This window comes from Canis lupus, chromosome 14, assembly GCF_048164855.1.
Source record: "Canis lupus baileyi chromosome 14, mCanLup2.hap1, whole genome shotgun sequence".
NCBI classification, from domain to species: Eukaryota; Metazoa; Chordata; class Mammalia; order Carnivora; family Canidae; genus Canis; species Canis lupus.
In genome coordinates, this window is record NC_132851.1 from 13,058,491 (window position 1) to 13,081,947 (window position 23,457).

At 31.8% G+C, this 23,457-nt stretch overlaps 1 long non-coding RNA gene across 4 annotated transcripts in view; it reads right to left on the bottom strand.

Annotated features, from left to right (window-relative positions):
* The window catches only part of LOC140603729 (uncharacterized), a 208,132-nt gene that overhangs the window by 8,264 nt on the left and 176,411 nt on the right, over positions 1–23,457 (bottom strand). For 3 of the 4 annotated variants that reach the window (XR_012006709.1, XR_012006708.1, XR_012006705.1), the window contains 2 exons: positions 4,634–4,690; positions 63–95 (listed from right to left, as the gene is read on the bottom strand). This is a non-coding gene — a long non-coding RNA (uncharacterized lncRNA). Of the gene's footprint in view, positions 1–62; positions 96–2,488; positions 2,777–4,633; positions 4,691–23,457 lie in introns of those variants that run through there. The other variant, XR_012006706.1, reaches the window with a different exon arrangement.

Genomic DNA, 23,457 nt, shown 5'->3' on the forward strand with positions numbered 1-23,457 from the left:
CCCCCAATAATTACAACATGAAATAAGACTGAGAATTAAGTTAGAGAAGAGGAATCACTTACTTCTGGTGAAGCTTGAGGAATATCTATGAAGATCTGAAAAATAAAACCACCTTTGCTTTTTTGAGGAAATGAGGACAGGAATTTTATCTAATACTGCATCATTTCACATGTAGAGTACTAATAGAAACTAAGCAAAATATATTTTATCTAATATTGTATATTTCACATGGAGAGTAACAAAGACCCAACAATGGAAAAACCAAATTAACATGTACATTTTTTATGAACATGCCATATGAATAAAAATGGGGGAAAAAAAGGGGGCGCCTGGGTAGCTTAGCGGTTTGGTGTCTGCCTTTGGCCCAGAGCGTGATCCTGGAGTCCCAGGATCGAGTCCCACATCAAGCTCCCTGCATGGAGTCTGCTTCTCCTGCCTATGTCTCTGCCTCTCTCTGTGTCTCTCATGGATAAATAAATAAAATCTTTAAAAAAAAATGGAAAAAATATTGCAGCTCTCTTTTTAAAAATCTGCGGGTGGTTACCCTCATGTGTTGTTGTTTTCACATTAGAGAAATTCAAATAAGGAATATCTCAAATGCCAACCTTCCAAAGTAACCAACAGCAACATTTTATGGACTGCAATGTATCATTCCTTCCTTTTAATTGCATCTTTAAAATACTTTTTCAAATAGATTTTTTATGTTTTATTTATTTTTTTGTTTCTTTATTTTTTATTAATTTTTAAAAATTTTTTATGAATGTATTTTTTATTGGTGTTCAATTTGCCAACATATAGAATAACACCCAGTGCTCATCCCGTCAAGTGCCCACCTCAGTGCCCATCACCCAGTCACCTCCACTCCCCTCCCACCTCTTCTTCCACCACCCCTAGTTCGTTTCCCAGAGTTAGAAGTCTCTCATGTTCTGTCTCCCTTTCTGATATTTCCCACTCATTTTTTCTCCTTTCCCCTTTATTTCCTTTCACTATTTTTTTTATATTCCCCAAATGAATGAGACCATATAATGTTTGTCCTTCTCCGATTGACTTACTTCACTCAGCATAATACCCTCCAGTTCCATCCACGTCGAAGCAAATGGTGGGTCTTTGTCGTTTCTAATGGCTGAGTAATATTCCATTGTATACATAAACCACATCTTCTTTATCCATTCATCTTTCGATGGACACCGAGGCTCCTTCCACTGTTTGGCTATTGTGGACATTGTGCTATAAACATCGGGGTGCAGGTGTCCCGGTGTTTCATTGCATCTATATCTTTGGGGTAAATCCCCAGCAGTGCAATTGCTGGGTCAGGGCAGATCTATTTTTAACTCTTTGAGGAACCTCCACACAGTTTTCCAGAGTGGCTGCACCAGTTCACATTCCCACCAACAGTGTAAGAGGGTTCCCCTTTCTCCACATCCTCTCCAACATTTGTGGTTTCCTGCTTTGTTAATTTTCCCCATTGTCACTGGTGTGAGGTGGTATCTCATTGTGGTTCTGATTTGTACTTCCCTGATGGCAAGTGATGTGGAGCATTTCTTCATGTGCTTGTTGGCCATGTCTATGTCTTTAGACAGCCTCACATAATGTGGTCAGAAGTAGCTAAATTTTTATTAAAAAAATCTGTTAAGACTGAAGGCTACAGTATATGAGTATCATGTCAGAGATAGGGCTGTTCTGAGCCATAAGGAATATAAAGCATGGCTACATATATTGGTGCTTTAGGCGAACTAAAGATGCAGAACATTGAAGCTTGTTATTTGCAATTTTTAAATGTTTTTTTCAAGTAAAATATTTTAAAGTAGCTTTAGGTTCACAGCAAAATCAAGAGGAATGTACAGAGATTTCCCATGTACTCCCAGTCCTATATGTGCATAGACTCTCCTATTATACTTATCCCCAAACAAGGTGTTAACATTTGTTAAAACTTCTGAACCCAGTGACACATCATATCACCCAAAGTCCACAGTTTACCTTAGTGCTCACTCTTGGTGGTGTACGTTCTATGCTTTTAGACAAATGTATATCAAGATGTATCTACTATTACAGTATCACAGAGAGTATTTTCACTGCCCTAAAAATTGTCTATGCTCCACCTATTCACCCTTCTCCCACAACCCCTGATCTTTTTATTGTCTCCACAGTTTAACCTTCCTCCAGAATGTCCTATAGTTGGAATCTTGTAGCCTTTTCAGATAGGTTTCTTTCACTTAGTAATATGCATTTAAGGTTCCTCCATGTCTTTAGATGCATGGCTTGATAGCAAATTTCTTTTTAGCACAGAAGAATGTTTTGCTATCTGGATATACCACAGTTTGGTTATCCATTCACCCACTGAAGGGCTTATTTGTAAAAGACCAAAATCAGGTTGGCAGTATGTAGTATGTGTCCTAGTTTGGGGTGTGTCAAAGCAGATCCTGAGTCAAGAATGATTACAAGAACTGTTTTGGAAGGCAAATTCAGGAAGTACTGCGAGGGGGTAAAAAAGCAGCAAAGAGAAGGGAGGCAACCTAATACAAAGTATAACAAGAAGCCTGGTTGTCCCTATGGTACTTGGGCTGGAGACCCTTTGGGAAACTTTTGAAACATAGCAGAGATTTGTTTTTAGAGGGGTGAGGAAGAGAAAATTTACTTACCAACCGCTATCTCTTAGGACAAACCTGGAAAACATTATTTATGCACCTTCCAGATGTCCTACTGTATAGCTTCCCTAGCCAGAAGTCTTCAGACGCAGAGCCACTAAGTATGTAAGGGAAATGTCTACAGGTGACTTCTGGAGTGAAAAAGGGAATTTGGGTAGTGAATTGTCACAGTGTCTCATAGTATGATAGTTTTATGTTATTTGTGAGGTGGCTTAAAATTTAAAATAATCTGGGCACAAATGTTTAACTTGATATGTTACTAATGGCATTTGAAATATTATTCATTGCAGTAATAGTGCAGTAATAATGGAAAACTTAGAATGTAGTGTATAAGAATATAAAAAATCACATCAACTCCACCACTGAGAAATAACTAATACTATAAGTCTACACATGTACAAATCTAAGTATACACATGTACAAATCTGTTATTTTATGATAATATTTTTTTTCCATTTCACCTAATTCTATTTTACGCATACAAATTCATGTGCAACGACATACAACTATCTTATTTTGTCTCAAAGACAATATTATAATTAATCAATCCCTAATACTTCTAGGTATTTGATGATGTTTGCAAGAATACTTTACATAAATTCTATCTACTTTAGTTATCTCATATTATAGAAATTATCTATCATTTGGGGAAAGAAAAAAGAGCAAGCCTTTCCATTATTAGCCAGATATTTTTAAAATTAGGTTTCCAATTTTTTGAAAAATATTTTATGTAACACAAGTTCATTTAAGCAATTTTGAAAAAGTTAGAAAATACAAAGCATCTCAAAATCACAAAAAACTCAATCACTCATACATAACCAATTATACCATATATATGCAGTTGTAGAAAGAGCACAATGATAATTTTAATCATTTTATTTTACTCAGCTATTACACAAATATTCATGTATACATTATTATTTTAATTTATAAAGCAATGTTTTTAATAATCTCACATTTCCCTAGTTTTTAATAGTCATGTATGGCAGATTAATTTTATTTTTTATTTTTTAAGAGATTTTACTTATTTGAGAGAGACAGCACTAGCAGGGGAAGCACCAGAGAGAGAGAGGGAGAAGCAGGGAGCCCAATGCAGGGCTCCCCAAAGTAATTTTATAACTGCCCCCAGAATAATTTTATAATATTTACATTATTCGCTGGGCCTTCAAGTCCATACATCACATGTGCACACACACAAATACAACTATCACTACCACCAAAAAACCTATAGGTTTGTCTTTCTCCTTCTAGCCTCATTTAAAATTTATCCTTGGCAGGTTTATACATTGTTTTATATATTTTTCCAATTAAAATTACAAGTGTTGGGGGCACTTGGGTGGCTCAGTTGGTTAAGTGGTTAAGCCTCTGCCTTTGGCTCAGGTCATGATCCCAGGGTCCTGGGACTGAGCCCCACATTGGGCTCTCTGATCATCAGAGAGTCTGCTTCTCCCTCCACTGCTCTCCCTCCTCCTACTCATGCTCTCTCTCTCTTAAATGAATAAATAACATATTTTTAAAAATGAGAAGTTTTTTAGAATATATGTTATACACTTTTATATCCTTACTATTGACAGACTAATTAAAATTCATTTGGAATCAAAATTTGAACTGACATGATATTAAAATGTTACAATCTGCCTTTATGTCAGACAAATTTTATGTCAGTCTATATACATAAATACACAAATTTTACATGTACCCAAACATGTAAAATTTGCCTAAAATCAGCAGGTTTACTTGACAAATTAAGAGATGACTGACTCAAAATAGGCGGATGAACTTTATTCAGAAATGCTGTTTTAAATATCGTAGAATAAAAAAGGAATTAGCTTAAAAGTTGTTCAAGTCAGAAATTTATATTCAAGCTATATTAATATCAAACTTTAACCCAACCAAAAGGCTTATTTTTTCATAAGCTACACACACACACACACACACACACACACACACACACACCACTCACTCAGAGTTACTAAATTTCAACTCACCACAGAATGACTCAACTGCTTGTCTGTCGGATTTCTATCAAGATATCTCTGCTTTACCTGTTGGGAGTTTAAGGTAATTTTGAGAGTCTTAACTTTTTAAAAGACTCTATTCACATGACTTCTTTACAGCTTAAAAATGCATTATCTGTGAACTCCAAGATTTCAAATATGAAACACTAATGGAAAATTTCTATAATGCAATTGTTCTCAGTTTTTTGAAGTGACTATAAAAAGGGGTTAATATCATAAAATACTCTTTTTGTTGATAAATTGGATACATTTTCGGACCTCCATAAGCTATAGTACTGGCCAAAATCTGTATGCCGTATTTCCCACAATGAAAAGCTTTAAGTTAGTGGAAGAGAGAAACTAAGAGTCTTCAGGCATAGCCATCAATCACATAAGACTCTAGGCTTATATGTACCACAGTAACTTCTACTTTAAATCATCTTTAAAGATTGAGTAGTGGCTTAAAGAATATAAAATTTTGGGATGCTTGAGTGGCATGTTGAAGTTGCTTTTCACTTTTGAATCACTGAAAACTGTATTTGTAACAGATCATCAGTGACACAATAGGTATTATCAAGGAGGATTTGGAACTTATTAGAAATATCATTATTCATTTACATACTGAAGACTATATATGAAAAATTGGGACTAATTTATTTTAGATATTGTGTATGGCCTTCTTTGATATTTCAAATCTGTTTTAAATGTTGCTCAATTGCTTGGGCAGTGTTTTATATATTTTTAGTTAAATGTATCTGTATTTTAGAATAAAACATAAAAAGTGTATGTCAGGATTGTTCTTCACATTTGTCATTTTAAAAATATTAAGTTTACAAAGAATTAAGGGAGTCTCTTGGGATGATCTAAATGTTTTCTACAGATAGCATCTGACCTGCTTTTTTGAAGAATGAATTAGGGATAGTCTGGAAAAGGAAAATGTATGGTGGAGAGAGGAAGACAATACTGGGTGAAGAGAAATTAATAGGCTAGTAGGAGATGGAAAAGCTGGCACATTTGTGTGTCTGCAAGCAGTTTGTTCTAGAGTATGATGGGAAAATGGTGCCACTGAGATTGAGGGTAAAGCATGTGAAAGTATTTGAATGATTCAGTAAAATTTACAGAGGTTAGGATTCCTTATAGGAGTCATTAGGATATTTTAGACAAAGGCATAACCTATATGATCAACATTATATAAAGGACATTATATAAACTGTGTGAATGTATTTGAGGGGATGAAAAATAAAATCAACTAGGAAACTACTTTAATTACATACAAAGAATAATTATGTCTGAATCAAGACCACAGCAAACCAAAGGAAAGGGATACGTGAATTCATGATAGATAAAGCAGAATAATCAGGGCATTCTGAATGGATTTGAGTAGAAAAGAAGAAATAGGACTAAGGATGGTTTTCTCATTACCATTTCCAATTGCTCTTATTTGGGCCTATTGATTTACTTATATTCATGGTCATTTACTTATTGATTCCCTTATTCACTTAGGCAATATTTTCATTTAAGACCTCTTATATACCAAGTACTGTGCTATAAACTAGGCACATGGCAGTGAACAAGTTAGATAAGATTTCTTATTTCATTATATTGCCAAATTCATTCCAATTGCCAAATTAGTTCTAAAATATTAAAAGCATATAAAACTTATGATTTCTAAATTGATTGAAACATGATTTATGACTGATTGTGACATTCCCTTTTTACATACTGTGACCCACCATCCAGGCTGTTCTCTAGAGTTGTCAACCCGTGTAATTTCACTTATACAAGTCTTTTTTTGCACCTTTTATTTTTCTACCTGTAACTAGCTACAATAGGTAATAAACATTCCTTGAATTTGTATCCCAAAATACAGTAGTTATATATAGTTTGAGTGAACTGTTAAGAAGGAAAAATGTCTGAAAGGAATACTAAAGATAATATAAATAATAATTTGGTGGTTTATTATATTGATCAATGAAATTTTATGTATCTTACTTTATCTGCACTGCAAAATAAACATTTGAGTTAAAAAGATATTAGTTTCTCATTCTACAGAAAAATAAATAAAAGTTCAGAAAGTGTAAATTATTTGTCCAAAATCACAACAGATAGATAATAAAGGTTACTTTGGGAATTTAAATTTAAATTTAAAATTTAAATTTAAAATTTAAATATAATTCCTTCAACTCTATGTTTAAAGGAGTTACATTACATTTCTTTTTTAAAGGAGTTTAAAAGAGTTACATTACATTTCTTTAAAGGAGTTACATTACATTTTAAAGGAGTTTAAAGGAGTTACATTACATTTCTTTTTTTAAAAGGCATATGCTATTTAAAGGAGTTACATTACATTTCTTTTTTTAAAAGGCATATGCTATTAAGTCAATATGAACAACACTGCCATAGCTTTTTTTAAAAAATGGGAAAAAATACACTTGATATGAAAAAGGTGTAATGGGTTTAGAACTATGATCTTAAGCCATAAATTAAAGGAGTACTATCTCTCTGTTTTTATAATTTGGGCATTTAATTGGATCTTAGAATATTTTCTTTGGCTATCCCTATGACCTAAGTGAATAAAAAAAAATACTGGGGAGTGGTATAACAATCGAAAAAGGAATATGAAATAATAAATCTTAAAAAGAAAAAAAGCGATGTTTGGGTGGCTCAGTGTTTGGGCGCCTGCCTTCGACTCGGGTCGTGATCCCTGGATACAGGATTGAGTCCTGCATGGGGCTCCCTGTGAGGAGCCTGCCTCTCCCTCTGCCTGTGTCTCTGCCTGTCTCTCTCTTTTGTATCTCTCATGAATAAATAAATCTTTGAAAAGAAGAAAAAGGAATATAAAATTTATCATTGTTTTTATTCAGTTTGCTTTTCTTGTGATTAAATATAAGCCTTTATAAAGTTTCATTATTTATTATATTCATTATTTGTATACATTTAAAAACATTTTCTTACATTTCTTTCATTTCCTACATTAATAGAATGCATTATATATGCATATTTTCACTACAGATTAGTGTTATAAATAAGACAGACATTTTAAAATGCTCTCTGAACCATTCCCTCTCCATGTTTTATTACTGGGAATTCAAATCTTGGCCTCAAGTAGATCTACTCTTATATATTTTTCCCACAATAAGATAAAACCTGATTGATATTCAACACAGGTTCTATTTTAAAGCGTACCATCTGTGACAGTTCCTTTTTGAACATCAGCATTATGCTGACATTGCATTACTAAAATGAAGGATTCCTGACACTATGAGAAGTCCCAGGACTCTGACCTAGAAAAAAATGGCTCTTCTTCAGCATGTTTTGTTTCTCTTAGTTATTGAGAAAAAAACACAAAACGGGATTCTATTAATACCCAAATTCTAAAACCTACAGTGCTAGTGTGATACCTGTTTATTTATTTATTTATTTATTTATTTATTTATTTATTTATTTATTTTTATTTTTGTGATACCTGTTTAAACATCCCAGGTCTTTCAAAGATTAATGGAAGCTGTTGGGCAGAACTTTACTACTGGGTACTGTATTGTACAGTGTTTGGAAACTATGTCAAAATATCAAAGATATAAAGAAGCTTAAAGAGTAGGTTATATATATCTCTTATTAATTTAACACTTATAAATTGTGATGATGGTAGTTTCCAAATAAAATAACATAGCTGAAATAGTTTCTTAATTATGAGCTGCAAGAAAAGTATGTGCTACATGAAACTAAAGATAGCTTAGCTCCCTGAACTGTATTTTTAACCAACTGACTCTCCAAAATCAAATTAGAAGACACTTATATGCAAAATAACTTTAAAATAATGAATTGAAATTAAGTCTGATACTAATTTCTATGTTTTTAATTGTTTTTATGAATGTTTTACAACTTAAACTTGTGATATAGAGAAATTTTATATTCCATCATGTTTAGCTTTCTTCAGGTTTTTATAATAGTGTGCTTCTTGGTAACTTGATAAAATGTTTCAATAAACCATAATTAGTGTACAAAAACAAATTCAATTATTTCAAACAAATTCATATTTCAAAATACGAAATGTTTTGCAGTGCTTCTTTGTAGTGAGTAGCATAAAATTTCATATCTTTCATATCAGAATAAATAAATAAAAATAAGAGAACAATAGTGACAGAGGAGATTAAAATTTTTAAGTGCAGATAAGGGATTTTAAATAGACTATAGTAAAAGTAAATATCAACAGTTCTTTGGTAGCTAATGTTCCCAAGCATAACACAATGAATTTAATGGGATAGGAATTAAGGAGTGCACTTGTCATGATGTATGGAATTGTTGGATCACAGTATTGTACACCTGAAACAAATATAGCACTGTATACTAACTAGCTGGAATTAAAATATAAAAATAAAAAAAATTAAGTAAAATTAAACTAAATTTAATTTAATTTAACAAAAAATAAAATAAAATATATATATATATACCTCAGAATATACCTGAGAGCTCCCAAGAACAACATAATAAATTTAAAATATATATACCTGTGCACATATATAGCAATTAAATAAACATAACTTTTGAAATTCTATTTGCAAACCTTACCTTAGAGTATTACAGTACTCTAAATTTAAGGATTCAGTAGTGTATCTTTCAGTATCATATGCATTAATCAAGTCAGTACAAATGAATTCCTTAAGAATCTATTTTATGTCAAACACAGGTTAAGTGGTAAAAAGAACTATGACAGTAAAAAAGAAAACTAGATGAATGAGTGAGTGAGTGAATGAATGAATTAATGAATAATGACAGTGGTTTGCATTATCAGAGCCATACAATACTGCTGGAAAACTAACATATACAGGAGATATGAGATATGAGATATAAGACTACATAGCACTCTTGAGGAAGCAACATAAACATTTGAAAATATTGCCAATAACACACAGCATATCTTAAGAATTGTCATAGTCAAAAAGATTTAAAGCCATATTCATATTTAAAAATCTGAGATTACTTCTTTTTGAATTTAATTTACTATGTTTGTGCCCGTGGCTTCCACTCGACGTTTGACATTTCCTTCTTTCTTTCTCAACTTGAGCCTTTATCTGAACCACAAAGAATGAACACACTAGCAGTCCTTCTTAGAAACTAAGTTCCTTGACAGAGCAGAGAATCTAATTTCCTGTTGAGGTTTAGAAGCCAAGGGCATGATCCAACGGTCAACTTTGAATGGGGGAACTTTGAGTGACTTGGCCTGAAAGCAGGAACTAATCAGATTTCTCATCTAACATACTCTTAAAAGAAAATGGGACAGTCAGTATCTCTCATTCTTACTACCGAGGTTGACTGTTTTCAGAACTCTCTTGGTCTCATATATGCTGGATTGATAATAAGTTCTTTAAGGGATAGCTATAATATTTTAAACATGATTAGATGCCATGTCTTCAACATTGTTTCTACTACCTTGCAAAATCAAGTTCTTAATTAAAGCTTAATTTTAGTCCTAAAGTCATATCTTAGTCATAAACTAAGGTAAATTAGTTTGGCAGGGGTAGATACATTAGTGTGTCATCAGATCAAGACAGAATCAAAGAAAGAATAGGCAGTTGTGTCAGAGATGTTAAATATTTGGACATAGCCAAGTAAACTAGATTTTTAAAATATCCTTTTTACATGGAAACTAACATGTCATAGATGGCCATAATTAGGAAACTCAAAGGACATCTTGTGATAAAAGCCAGATTACATAGGACTGATCAATGAGTGTGATGTGATGAGTGATGAAAATGAATACATCTACTCTTGAAACTTTCAGACTTGAAGGAGATTATACATATTATGCAATTGTTAGATAAGAATAGGTGTCAAAGGAGAGCTATTTTATTTTTAGGATATTACAGGCTTGGATATGTGATAACAGTACTGAATGAGACCATGGAGAGGAAAAAAAAGAAAAGAAGATTGTTTATGGAAATAGGTTTCTGCGTGTTTGGAATATGGTCAAAGGGAGAAACTATTATGTTGAAGTGTGTTCCCTATAAACCAACTTTGTTGAGGGTTTTTTTCTTATCATGAATGGATGTTTACTTCGTCAAATGCTTTTTCTGCATCTCTTGAATAGAAAGTACAAATACCACTGAAATGTCTATACTACCCAAAGCAATCTACACATTTAATGCAATCACTATCAAAATACTACTAGCATTTTTCACAGAGGTAGAGCATCCTAAAATTGGTATGGAACCACAAAAGACCCAGAATAACCAAAGCGACCTTGAAAAAGAAAATCAAAGCTGGAGGCATCACAATTCTGGACTTGAAGTTATATTACAAAGCTGTAATGATCAAAGCAGTATGGTACTGGCACAAAAATAAACATATAACATGTAAATCAATGGAAAAAATATAAAACCCAGAAATGAACACACAACTATATGGCCAATTAATCTTCGACAAAGTAGAAAAGAATATACAGTGGGAAAAGTCTCTTTAACAACTGGTGATGGGAAAAAAGGACAGCAACATGCAGAAGAATGAAACTGGAACACTTTAACACCAAACACACACACACACACAAAATTAAAAATAAACTAAAGGCCTAAATGTAGGACATGAAACCATAAAAATCCTAGAGGAGGACACTATCAGTAACCTCTTTGACATCGTCTGTAGCAATTTCCTTCTAGATATGTCTCCTGAGACAGGGGAAACAAAAGCAAAAAGAAATGGGATTTCATTAAAATAAAAAGCTTCTGCATAGCGAAGGAAACCATCAATAAAACCTAAAGGCAATTTATAAATGACATATCTGATAAGGGGTTGGTAACCAAAATATACAAAGGACTTATTAAGAAAAGAACTTCTAAAACTCAGCACTTACAAAATTCAGCACCCAAAAAATGAATAATCCATTGAAAATGGGAAGAAAACATGAATAGACATTTTTCCAAAGATATACAGATGGCTAATAGACACATGAAATTATGCTCAATGCCACTTACTTATCATCAGAGAAATACAAATCAAAACTATAAATCACACCTGTCAAAATGGCTAAAATCTACAACACAAGAAACAACAGGTGTTGACAAGGATGTGGAGAAAGGGAACCATCTTACACCATTGGTAGGAATGCAAGGTGGTACAGCCACTCCGGAAAACAGTATGGAGCTTCCTCAAAAAGTTAAAGATAAAACTATCCCATGAACAAGCACTGCACTGCTAGATATTTACCCAAAGAATACAAAAATACTAGTTCAAAGGGATACATGCACCCCAATGTTTACGACAGCATTTTCTGTAAGAGCCAAATAATGGGAATAGCTCAAGTATCCATCTACTGATGAGTGAATAAAGAAGACTTGGTATATATATATGGTTTTATATTCAACCTACAGACTTTAAAATAACTGTGGCTTTAATGTTCAATAAGATAAATGAAAGAATTTTTTGGATAAAATAAATATATAAAAGTCCAATAAGAATATCTAAACTTGAAAAATATAAGAGCTAAAAGTATAAAGTAATAATAACAATAATAATCAGTAGAAACATACAAATTGAAGAGGATAGACAAGAAAAAATATGTCAAATACACAGAAAATGTATATTAGGCTGTATAGTGAATATCTGCTGTATAGTGAATATCCTTAACATTTCATGTAAAAAGTAAACTGCTATAGTCACCAGAAAAATAAAAAAATAAAGGAGAAATAATGCTACATCTTCCAATACATAAAAAGAGAGACAATGATTGTAAGATGTGACTTTTCAAAAAAAAAAAAAAATGGAAGCCTATAGATGGTGAAATTTATGTTTAAACTACTGGGAAGGAAAAGGCAGTCAATATATATCTTAAATTTTCTTAAAAGTGAAATTAAAATGTTTCAAGGATAAGAAACAAAGGAAAAATCTTGACCCTTGAACAATGCAGAGGCTAGGGGCACCAACACCCTGCACAGTAAAAAAGTCCATGAACAACTTTTAACTCCCTAAGAACTTCACTAATATTAGCCTACTGTTAGCAGAAACTAATAACAAAAAACGTTGATTAATACATATTTTGTATAAGTATTCATACAATAAAATGATCTAGAGAAATGAAAACATTTTGAAGAAAATCATTAAAAAAAGAAAATACATTTATTGTACTAGACTGCTTTTTTTTTTTTTAAATCCACATTTAAGTGGACTGATGTAGTTCACATCCATGTTATTTAAGGGTCAATTATGTATTCATACATTCACAAAGGAACTATACTGAAAGAAATAGTAAATGTATGTGACCAGATAGAAGAAAATCTTTTTTGATGCAATACAAAATGAATATCCAGTACTAGGAAGATACATATCTGGAGAAATCAATTCCATTTATACTTATTTTATGAAATAAAAATATCATTTGTGGATTAAAAATTTAGGATTAATATATCTGGTAACAAAGATAAAAAAAAGTCAGAGCATAAATGTAGCTCAAGTTTGTAAGATCCTAGCATTGTTAGAGAAGTGGTAAAAGGAATTCTTTAAATTAGGATCTACTCTGTCAGAGATATATGCTATAATTACTAGGATAATTTATAAAAGGATAATAAAATGATGTATAATTAATATGCCAATATAGAAAAAAAAGGCTAGAAATACATGATCCATCTAAAAGAAGAAATGATAAAATAAGTAATTGGGAAAAATAGAAATAAATGTTAAAATGGTAGATTCAAATCTAAATATAAATCCCATTAAAGATAAATGAATTGAATTCTCCAAGTAATATTCTATTATGCCACAAAATTAAAAAAATAATACAGGAATATAATAATAGTGGGATTATATTTGACATCTTCTCTCAGTAGCTGATAGAAAAATTATAGCAACAAACAGAAAGGATGTGATTAACCACTTTAATCAAACTGACTTATGCAGAGATTTGCCCTCAGTAAGTGCAGAATGTATATCTTTATTCAAGTGCACAGGAACCATTGCATAAAATTAGCCACATGTTGGTTCATGTTGCAAATACTTTATTAGTTTTTATTTGCATTTTATCCAATCCAAATTTGACTTTTTTTAAACAAAAATCAGTAATTTTTTTCAATTCATTGGATAACTATTGAACTTTATAAACCTAAATCCATCTATTTATTCTGAAGTATTTGTCACTTGTATATTGAGACAATCAAAACAATTAGCAATTCATTTTACTCAGTGTAATTTTTCTATTAGTAGCCTTATGTATTGATGGATTTAAACAGTTTTCCTGGATAAGCTTTGTATGGAGATCTATTGTATGCCTCCGTAGAGAGGGATTAGCATGCTCTGCCACTGGATTATTTCTAATCTCTCAAATCTGACACTTTTTTAGGTATATGCTAGACCCATATTATAAGTTGACTAAGTGAGTCACAGTGTTTTATTTTTTTTTATTTTTTATTTTTTTTAAATTTACCTTTTTTATTTTATTTTATTTTTTATTTATTTATGATAGTCACAGAGAGAGGGAGAGAGGCAGAGACATAGGCAGAGGGAGAAGCAGGCTCCATGCACTGGAAGCCTATTGTGGGATTCGATCCCGGGTCTCCAGGATCGCGCCCTGGGCCAAAGGCAGGTGCCAAACCACTGCGCCACCCAGGGATCCCCAGTCACAGTGTTTTAAAGGCATATTTTGTTTTGCTTTGACTTGGCTGTAAAACAACCACCTATTAATATTTCAGTTGCACCAAAATTTCCTTATTTTCTAAACACCTCAATCAATACAAAAGTGGTCTCAGTCTAATTGAAACACTAACTTGTACATTCTGCTTATGATTTAGGCAAGAATTGCTAGCAAAAATAAACTGTCTATAATAGCTAGTCATGAGGCTGTAAATCAAAGTGATAAGAGGAATAATTTATTGTCATAAAATTATATAGTATTATAAACCTATTGACTACTCATATGCTCATATTAAAATCATCCCTCCTTTTATCCTACCAGAAAAATTGGTAATTCAATAATGATAACTATATCGATATACCTAATACTTTGAGGTGATGATGAAACAACTGGCGACCTGATTTTCCAGAGTTGCAAGATTTGGAGAGTCCTGGACATTCCCAATATTTATTTCCATGATTACCTCTGGGTTAGGGGAATCTTTAAGCTACATTCCTTTCTTGAAATATGAACACACATGGGTTAATTATACCAACTACACAAGTGAAATTTCAATTCAACTCCAGGTTCTTTATTCATTATTTGGAATGAAATCAGTCTCTTGTTAGAGAAACAAGTTCTGTCCTGGATGTCATAATAAGTTCTCTACCAATATGTATTTCTACTTTGACAGAGAAAGGCAAAATTTGAGTCTCATGTACAAGCTTGAACTCTTCTCAGAATCTGGATTAACAACTACAATTGTTTATTAAAGTTTTTGACTACATGTAACTTCCACTACTGTAAGGATGAAGGAAGTATAAGATCTAATGCTGTAACCCATTCATTTTTGGTTATGCTACATTTTTGTCATTTGAGGAAAATATGACACATGTATATTGATATTTTAACACATTTTGTTCAGGCATTTCATCTTTCAAAAAAATGAAGAACTCTTGAATTACATTATTATACTTGATACAAAAAAATGCATAAGGACTAGTTTTTACCTTTTCAATTTCTACTATTCCACTAATGTTAACCTTTTTGTTTATTTCATCACTATTATTCTATTCATACATATTATTTTAATTATACTGTAGGCATCATTATTTATATCACAATTAGTGTTATATTTTAAGCATCTACCCATATATCTACTTAGTTGCTATGCATGTTATGTGCTGTTTCTATGACTTGGTGAAGAGTAATTAGCCCTGACCCTGTAAGTATTGATGGTAGCCAGACAGAATTCAAAGGTCTGAAAATAATTCTTTCACTTGACTGTTTTACTGATATTAACAGGAAAATAGCAATCAGACCTTCTTTAAGGATCAACATTTAACTAAGATCACTTTTAAAATTAAAGATTAGAAGACTACATTAAGTATTAATACCATATTGTACTGTAATTTCATTTTTACTTTTTAAATCATTGTCTTATTATTGAAAGGTAGTCATGTTAAAGCTTTAGAAGTATGGGTTTTTTAAGTCTAATTGATTACTTTTGTAATGATCCACTATAGGAAAATAGTGAATGAAGCACAATTAATTGCTTAAATCATGCTACAGAAATTTGCAGAGAATCACATGGGAGAGAAATAGTATCCTCAAATGAATGGCAAAATTATGAAAATAAATACCATAACTCCTAATAAAATTTTCATTCATATCTAAAGTATCAGTTATCTAATTATCATTACCTTAAAGTTTCCCAAAGGAGCTGCAGTTATGGAGAGCATTTTTTCAATTCATACAAGTTTGTTATGTAAGGGCAAATAGCCACACTGGTGTTTTATGCATCTGTGGTGTGGAGATTTTTATTTTATAGATTCCTTATCAAAATAGTTTCCCTGGAAAATTGCCCACAATTATCATCAAAATGAAATATTGTCCATATTCATTTTATCATTTTTATTTCCAGAATAAATAAAATTATTTATTTTAAAAATTTTAAAAAAGTGTTTATGACCTTAAACTAATTCTCTGATTTAAGAACTATACAGGGTTAAGGATATGACAATAAATCATGGTGACTGAGAATTAGGGGCCATTTGCTTTCAAAACTACTTTTTTTGGATAATTCAAAAGAGGTTTTTACTACTTTGGGATCTAACAATCAGAGCTTTTTGACATACTGCAGTTTAAGAAAAGTCCCTTTCTCGCATTTTCACAAGTAGTACTGGCTTATTAACTGAGCTCAGCATTTCCCTTGAAGCAATCCTTACAGAGCAACAGAGGCATTAATAAATTTTATATAAATATTTAAATTTCAGCATTTGATTGCTTTTTTCCTGAGACACAAAATAAAACCAAATAAACCGTACAAATAGCTAATTAAAACCTTCTTTTAATATATCAAAGAAAGCTACATTTTGTGTGATCAAAGGAAATTCTATAATAATTTTCAAAGACTAACTTGCTAAAATCTGTTTTCTTCTTTTAAATTGCCCGTGCCTTTGAAAAAGGCATGTTATACAGAGGTTTCCAAAGGAAAGAGGCAAAAGTTCACATAGCATGTATATACTTGGATAACAACTAATCTGGAAGTTCAGAACTGAAACTAAAACTTTAAAAAATGCTACTATAATGCCCTTAATTGAATATTTTTATTACTTTTATTGGTCTTGGTTTTCTTCACCCAGTTATCCTTCTTAGAACAAGTCTATCTATCTATCATCTATCTATCTATCTATCTATCTATCTATCTATCTATCTATCATCTATCTATCTATCTATCTATCATCATCATCTATCATCTATCTTCTACCTATCATCTATCTATTTATCTACCTACAGACCTACTTCTCTTTCTCCTTCTCTAATCTATCATTTATCTAATTTTGCTTATACCTATAACTTCAAATCTGTACATAATGAGGCAGAAAAAAAAAAAAACCCAAATCCAGTTATATGTTTCACAACATAAAAACACAATACCAAAATTCACTGAGGTTTGCTATAATTACTAAGGTATGTCTTGTTTCATTACTCTTCAGAGTACGCTGTACTCAGGATGCTGACGACCAACTTTTGGTTTCATTAGGGATGGTGATCTCTTGGAGATGCCTATTGATTTGTAAATATCACATAAAAATAGATGTAACAAAATTTCCCAATTAATTGTAATCAATTTTGGAAGGGAATGATGATTACGGTTTAGTTCTTCAATTAAGAATACTTTAATATAAATTATGTCATTTTCCACTTTTAAATTAGAAATTAACATAAACTAATATACTAATTGATATCAGGCCAAAGTCATTCAGATTTTTTTAGGTAACTATAAGGTTTATTTTATTTGAACTGCTATTAATAAATATATGAAGGTGTATAAAATCTTAGAAGCATGCTCATTAAATGAATTAATTACTGCTCCCAAAAGACTACATGGTTGACAAATTTGATTTAATTAGATGATAAAAATATAATTTAAATTACACCTTTTACACATGGTGCAATCACAGAGTAAAAGAGGGAAAAGGAATTTTTTTTTCAAAATTACTTATAAATACAAATATGTATCTTCATTTCACTTGTCAGCTTTTTATCCTCTCTCTTCCATCCTTCCTTGCCTCTTTCTTTCTTTCTCCCTTCATTTCTTCTCTCCCTCCTTCCCTCCTCCTCCTCCCTCTTCCTCAATCCCCTCTCCTCTTTCCTCCCTCTCCTCCTTCTCTTCCTTTCTCTTTCTCCTCCTCCTTCTCCTTCTTCATCTATCCTCCTCCTCACTCTTTCACCTTTTTTGAATTATTATATTCCAATTACTTTTCTAGTTATTTCATTCCTTTAAAAATCCATTCTGATAATCTGTCATTTAATTGCTATATTTAGAATATTTATATTAAAGTTATTATTGATATAGTTAGATTAATATATAACTCTGTTTGTAACTGTTTTCAGCTTCCTCCATGTGTTCTTTGTTACTTTCTTGTCTTTCACTCTTTTTCTACCTAGATAAGGTAAAACTAGATAAGTTTTAACTGATCAATTTTTTTTTAAGATTTCTAAGACTCTATTTTCTCTGATACCTTAGCATATTAATTATGGTTATGTTTAAACATTTCTTAGTGATTGCCCTCAAGTTTGCAATATACATTTACACGCTAATCTAAGTCCACTTTTTTTTTAAACATTTCATTTATTTATTCATGAGAGAAAGACAGGGAGGGAGAGAGAGAGAGAGAGAGAGAGAGAGAGAATGAGAGGCAGAGACACAGGCAGAGGGAGAAGCAGGCTCCATGCAGGGAGCCCGACGTGGAACTTGATGCCGGGTCTCCAGGATCACACCCTGGGCCAAAGTCAGGCGCTTAACCACTAGCCACCTGGGCTGCCCTATAAATCCACTTCCAAATAACATTATTTCAAATAACACCATTATATCATGGGTAGTAACAGTACCTTATCCTCCCTCTGTCTTTACAATATTGTCATTCATTTCACTTATTCATCATCTGTCTTCCAATATATTATTACTAATATTATTTTAGACAAACATTTATCTGTTAGGTCAATTCAAAATAAGAGAAATAAAATATTTGCCTTTATCTTTATTTATTCCATTTTAAACACTCTTTTTTCTGTATTTCTGAGTTTTGACTTCATCATTGTTCTTCCCTCTGAAGGGTGAACATTTCTTCCAAGGTAGATATATATTCAGCAAATTCCTTCAATTTTTGTTTTTCTGACAGTCTTTATTTCTCCTTTACTTTTGAAAGACAATTATGTTGGATACAGAATGCAAAGTTGTTGTTGATTATGCTGCAGTTTTCCTTCACCACTTCATACATTTCACTTCTACTTTCTTCATGATTATATGGGATCTGACAAGTGTGATGAAATTCATAACCTTCTTCTACAATAAGTTTTGTGGTGGTGGTTGTTTCCCTTCTCTGGCTTTTCTCAAGAATTTCTCTTTGTCTTTGATTTACTTCAGTTTGAATATTATCTGCCTAGGTTTAGTTTTTTTTTTTTTTTTTTTTTTTTTATTCATGAGAAACACACACAGAGTGAGAGAGAGAGAGAGAGAGAGAGGCAGAGACACAGGCAGAGGGAGGAGCAGGCTCCATGCAAGGAGCCCGATGTGGGACTGATCCCGGGTCTCCAGGATCACACCCTGGGCTGCAGGTGGCGCTAAACTGCTGTGCCACCGGGGCTGCCCTAGGTTTAGATTTTTTAAATGATTTATCCTTTTCAGTGTTCCCTGAGCTTTCTGCATTTATGGCTTAATGTCTGTCATTAAGTTTGGAAAAGAATCAGTCATTATTACTTCAGATATTTCTTCTGTTCCTTTCACCCTTTCTTTCCCTCTAGTATTCCACTTGCACACTCATTACACATTTTGCAATTATAATTGTAAGTGGATATTACACTGGATATATCCATTTTTGCTTGTTGTCAACCTATACATTAGTTGCCTTTAACATATTAATTATAATATTTGAAAAGCCTCATCTAAGATTCTTATGATTGCTTTATCTTTGAAAACATATTTTTCTTCTTGCTTTTTTGTATGTCTCATAATACATTGTCAAAAGCTAGATACCTTGTATAGGACAATGAACAGTAACATAAATAATTTTTATGTCTAGAAATGGGCACAAAATTCTTTACACTAGGCCTTTAGTCCAAACAGTCGACTAAAATTCAAATGTTCTCAAAATAAAGGGAAAACTAAAGTAATTTAATTATCTATCCTTGGACTTGTTCAGACGTTTGGCTTTTGTAATATATGAAAAAAATGGGAAATTTATTCTCATTTATATGATGTATTTATATATTATATACATGTCATTTATATATATATAGATTATATATAGATTATATATAGATTACTCTATATATAGATCAATCTCTATATATAAAATATGCATAGAACATGTACAGATATGTAGATATATTATTTTATAAATATATTTAGATATGAAGTTGAATTTCTACAAGTGGACTTGAGCAGATAAGAATGATCTTACATTATTTCAACATAAGATAATTTATCTCTTAAATTTTATTAGAAAGATGTATATCCTGAGTTCTTGAGGAAAAAAAAAAAAACTTTCTTCATTTTATTATACATAAGGTATAGACATTTTTCTGCTTTTGGTTATTTTTTCATAATCTGAATCTCTGAATTCCAGATCAACTGTAACTAGACATGAGGCTAATCTAAAGTCAATTTATGCTGGGTAAATCCTTCAGAAACTTGCTACTCAAAATGTTGTATAGAGACCAGCCGCCTCAATATCATCTGGGTGTTCATTAGAAATGCAGACTATCAGTTCCTATTTCAGATCTACTAAGTCTGAATATACATCTTAGTAAGTTTAGGTGAGCTGGCACAAATGTTTAAGAAACACTGCTTTCAAGGACACATAAAATTTGTCCTGATGCTAATCACTTGCAGTGTCCAATCCCTTCAGGATGTTCAGGTTCTCATATGTCAATTTCCATTTGATGGAAATAGGTTGAAAAAATTTTCAGTAGAACCCCTCTAGCATTCACAAATATTCTTTACTAAGTAATAATTACATTTTTAGTATCACACTTGACCTTTCTATACTCACAATCCATGAGGGACTTCCTGGGCCCAAAATAATTCTGCTGTATTTAAACTGCTTATCCTTTAAAAGAGACATACAGGGTTTTGTTATGACTCTATTATTTAAAAATAAACCAAGCTCATGTATCATATAATTATATAGAAAAGGAAGAGACAACTTTTTGTCATTACTGAAGCCCATATCTAAAAAAAAGAAAAAAAAAATCTGTCCTAGTGTATACTGAATCGTTGAGACTTTAAAACTTTGTTTCCTCTTCTCCAAAACATGCATTTATACCTTATTTTGAATAAAATGTTAGAGATGCTGTAACTATGTCCTCAACTCAAGGTGAAAGTCATAATTCACATTTACTTTAGGTATATAGTAATACTATGTATATTTATTCTAATCATAGTTGTATTTTTTTTAGTTTATACAATTTGGCAACTAATAGCTGGATAAACTGATAACCTCTAATTATATCCTCTACAATAACACATAAAATTCTATGTCATAATTTCTAAATTCTCAACAACAGTAATTAATAGTTTTATATCATTCTTTGGATCACTGAGAAAATATATTTTAATCTAAGAGGTTTAGGAACCAAGGTTTATTATAGTTAAATGATTCAGAAAAGGATAATTAAGCTTACACCCCGTTTATGGACATAACTAAAATGTGTGTCACTATAGAGCAATAGTGTAACTATTTGCATAACCACTTATTATATAGTTTTAAATCTTGTTGTCATAAAAAGCCTAGAGGCATTCATTTTTTTCATGTTTACTTGTCAGTTTTTAGTTCTGTCCAAGGATGGGCAAAATTCATCATTTTTCTGCCCCAGAGTTGTTTGGTGCTTGTAAACTATTATATTATTGTTTCAGTTTGGATAGATTTGCAATTCTTGCATTTTGCTTGAGACTGTTGTGGAATCAAATCCCCAAATGCAAAGTAAAAGTCAGCAAAACCTGTCAAGTTTTCCCTAGCTTTGGATTGAAATAGGTAAAGTCAGAAGTTTTCTAAACAAAATTGGAAAAGTGAAAAATAGCCCAAGGACAATAAAACTCTTAAGTAAAAGAGTAGTTGGAAGCATCATCACAAAATTTGGGACAACACTGAGTTATACACTGAGTATACAGAATATCAAATTCCCTAATACAAGAATTGAGTGTCACTGATTTTATTCTTTTCTATTTTCCTTGTCCTGTTCAACAAATCTTTTTGCTTGTGACAGAGATGAGTCAAAATGAACTGCGTGGCACAGAATACATCTTCCTACTTGCTCTCAACTAACCAATACATTCTCTTCAGAAACTTTTCTATTCTTAGTTCATTTTCAAAATGATGTCTGACTTAGACAAATATTCTCAGACTTCTTAAGTGGGAGGAAAGCCATATTCCAAAAATAGTTATCAAAAAGCTTACTTACTATATATCATCTTTTTAAAATTAACACCAGTATGATACTGTAACTAATAAAAATAAACAGAAAAAAATGAAACTATGAAAAGCCGTCTTCAAATTACTCCTACCTTTGATTTGAGTCATATGAAAATGCTGAACATTTCACTCCAAATTCTGTTATTTCATATTGAAGAATTAAAGCAATATATTATTGAGACAATTCAATGTTTTTCTCTGTCTAAGACCACTTCATAAATTGGAAGTGCATTTTTACACCATCTGAAAGATGCATTTTAGATGATTTTTTTAAAAAAATCATAATTTGATAGCTCAGCTGGCATTATTCTACAATCCCAGAATTTCAAATAGAGTTGCAGCTTTAGTTTTTTTTTGTATAGTCATTTCACAGGTTTTTTGCTTCAGCTTCCTGATTTACAAAATGTGGGGTGTGTGTGTGTCTAGAATACCTCTAGAGACATGAATTTAAATCAGAATTGAGTTTGTGTTTCTAACACTTACTATTTGAAATAAAGTAAGCTTATCTTATAATTTTGTTGAACTCCTCTGTAACATACAGATATTAGTATTACAATTATAAATATTGCATGAGATGATATACAGTTTATTTGAGTTCTTGGATTATTATTGTTTACTCAAAAACATATTGGTCTTCTTCCATCTGAATTTAGATATCCTAAAACTTGACCGCCCATGCCTATAATTCTGATTCTGACCTGCTTCTATAGACTTTAGCAGAACACGTTTTTATATATAAAAATAAATAAACACACACACATGCACACAGTACTAGAAATGGCCACTAGTCAACCTCAGAAAACTTGGGGAAGTTTACTTTGGCACAGGCACCCTGTTATGTGGAAAAGAACCCCATTTTCCAGTTAGCTTGTTGCCAGGCAATCTGACAAATTCTCTGGGAGTAAATTACCAAACAATCATTCCTTGTGTCTCTTTAGTAGAAAATGAAGATTAAAGAAATTATATATACCGTAAATTCTCCCTAATGCAAATATCTATATAGCACTCCAGAAAACAAAAGGAAGATTATTTTTGTGGGCAATAATAGACCTATCACAAAAGTAAATTGTTTTGTTTTTGTTTTTTTCAGGACACTTGTGCTTTGTCAGACTTTTGTACTTAGGTTATTTGTAATTTTCAAAGCAAGTCTTCTAGATGTGTATTTTCTCCCCTACCTTAAAGGACATTAAGAGTGTGCAATTTCCAAACACTTCACAATCAGCAAATGACAGTTAAGATTC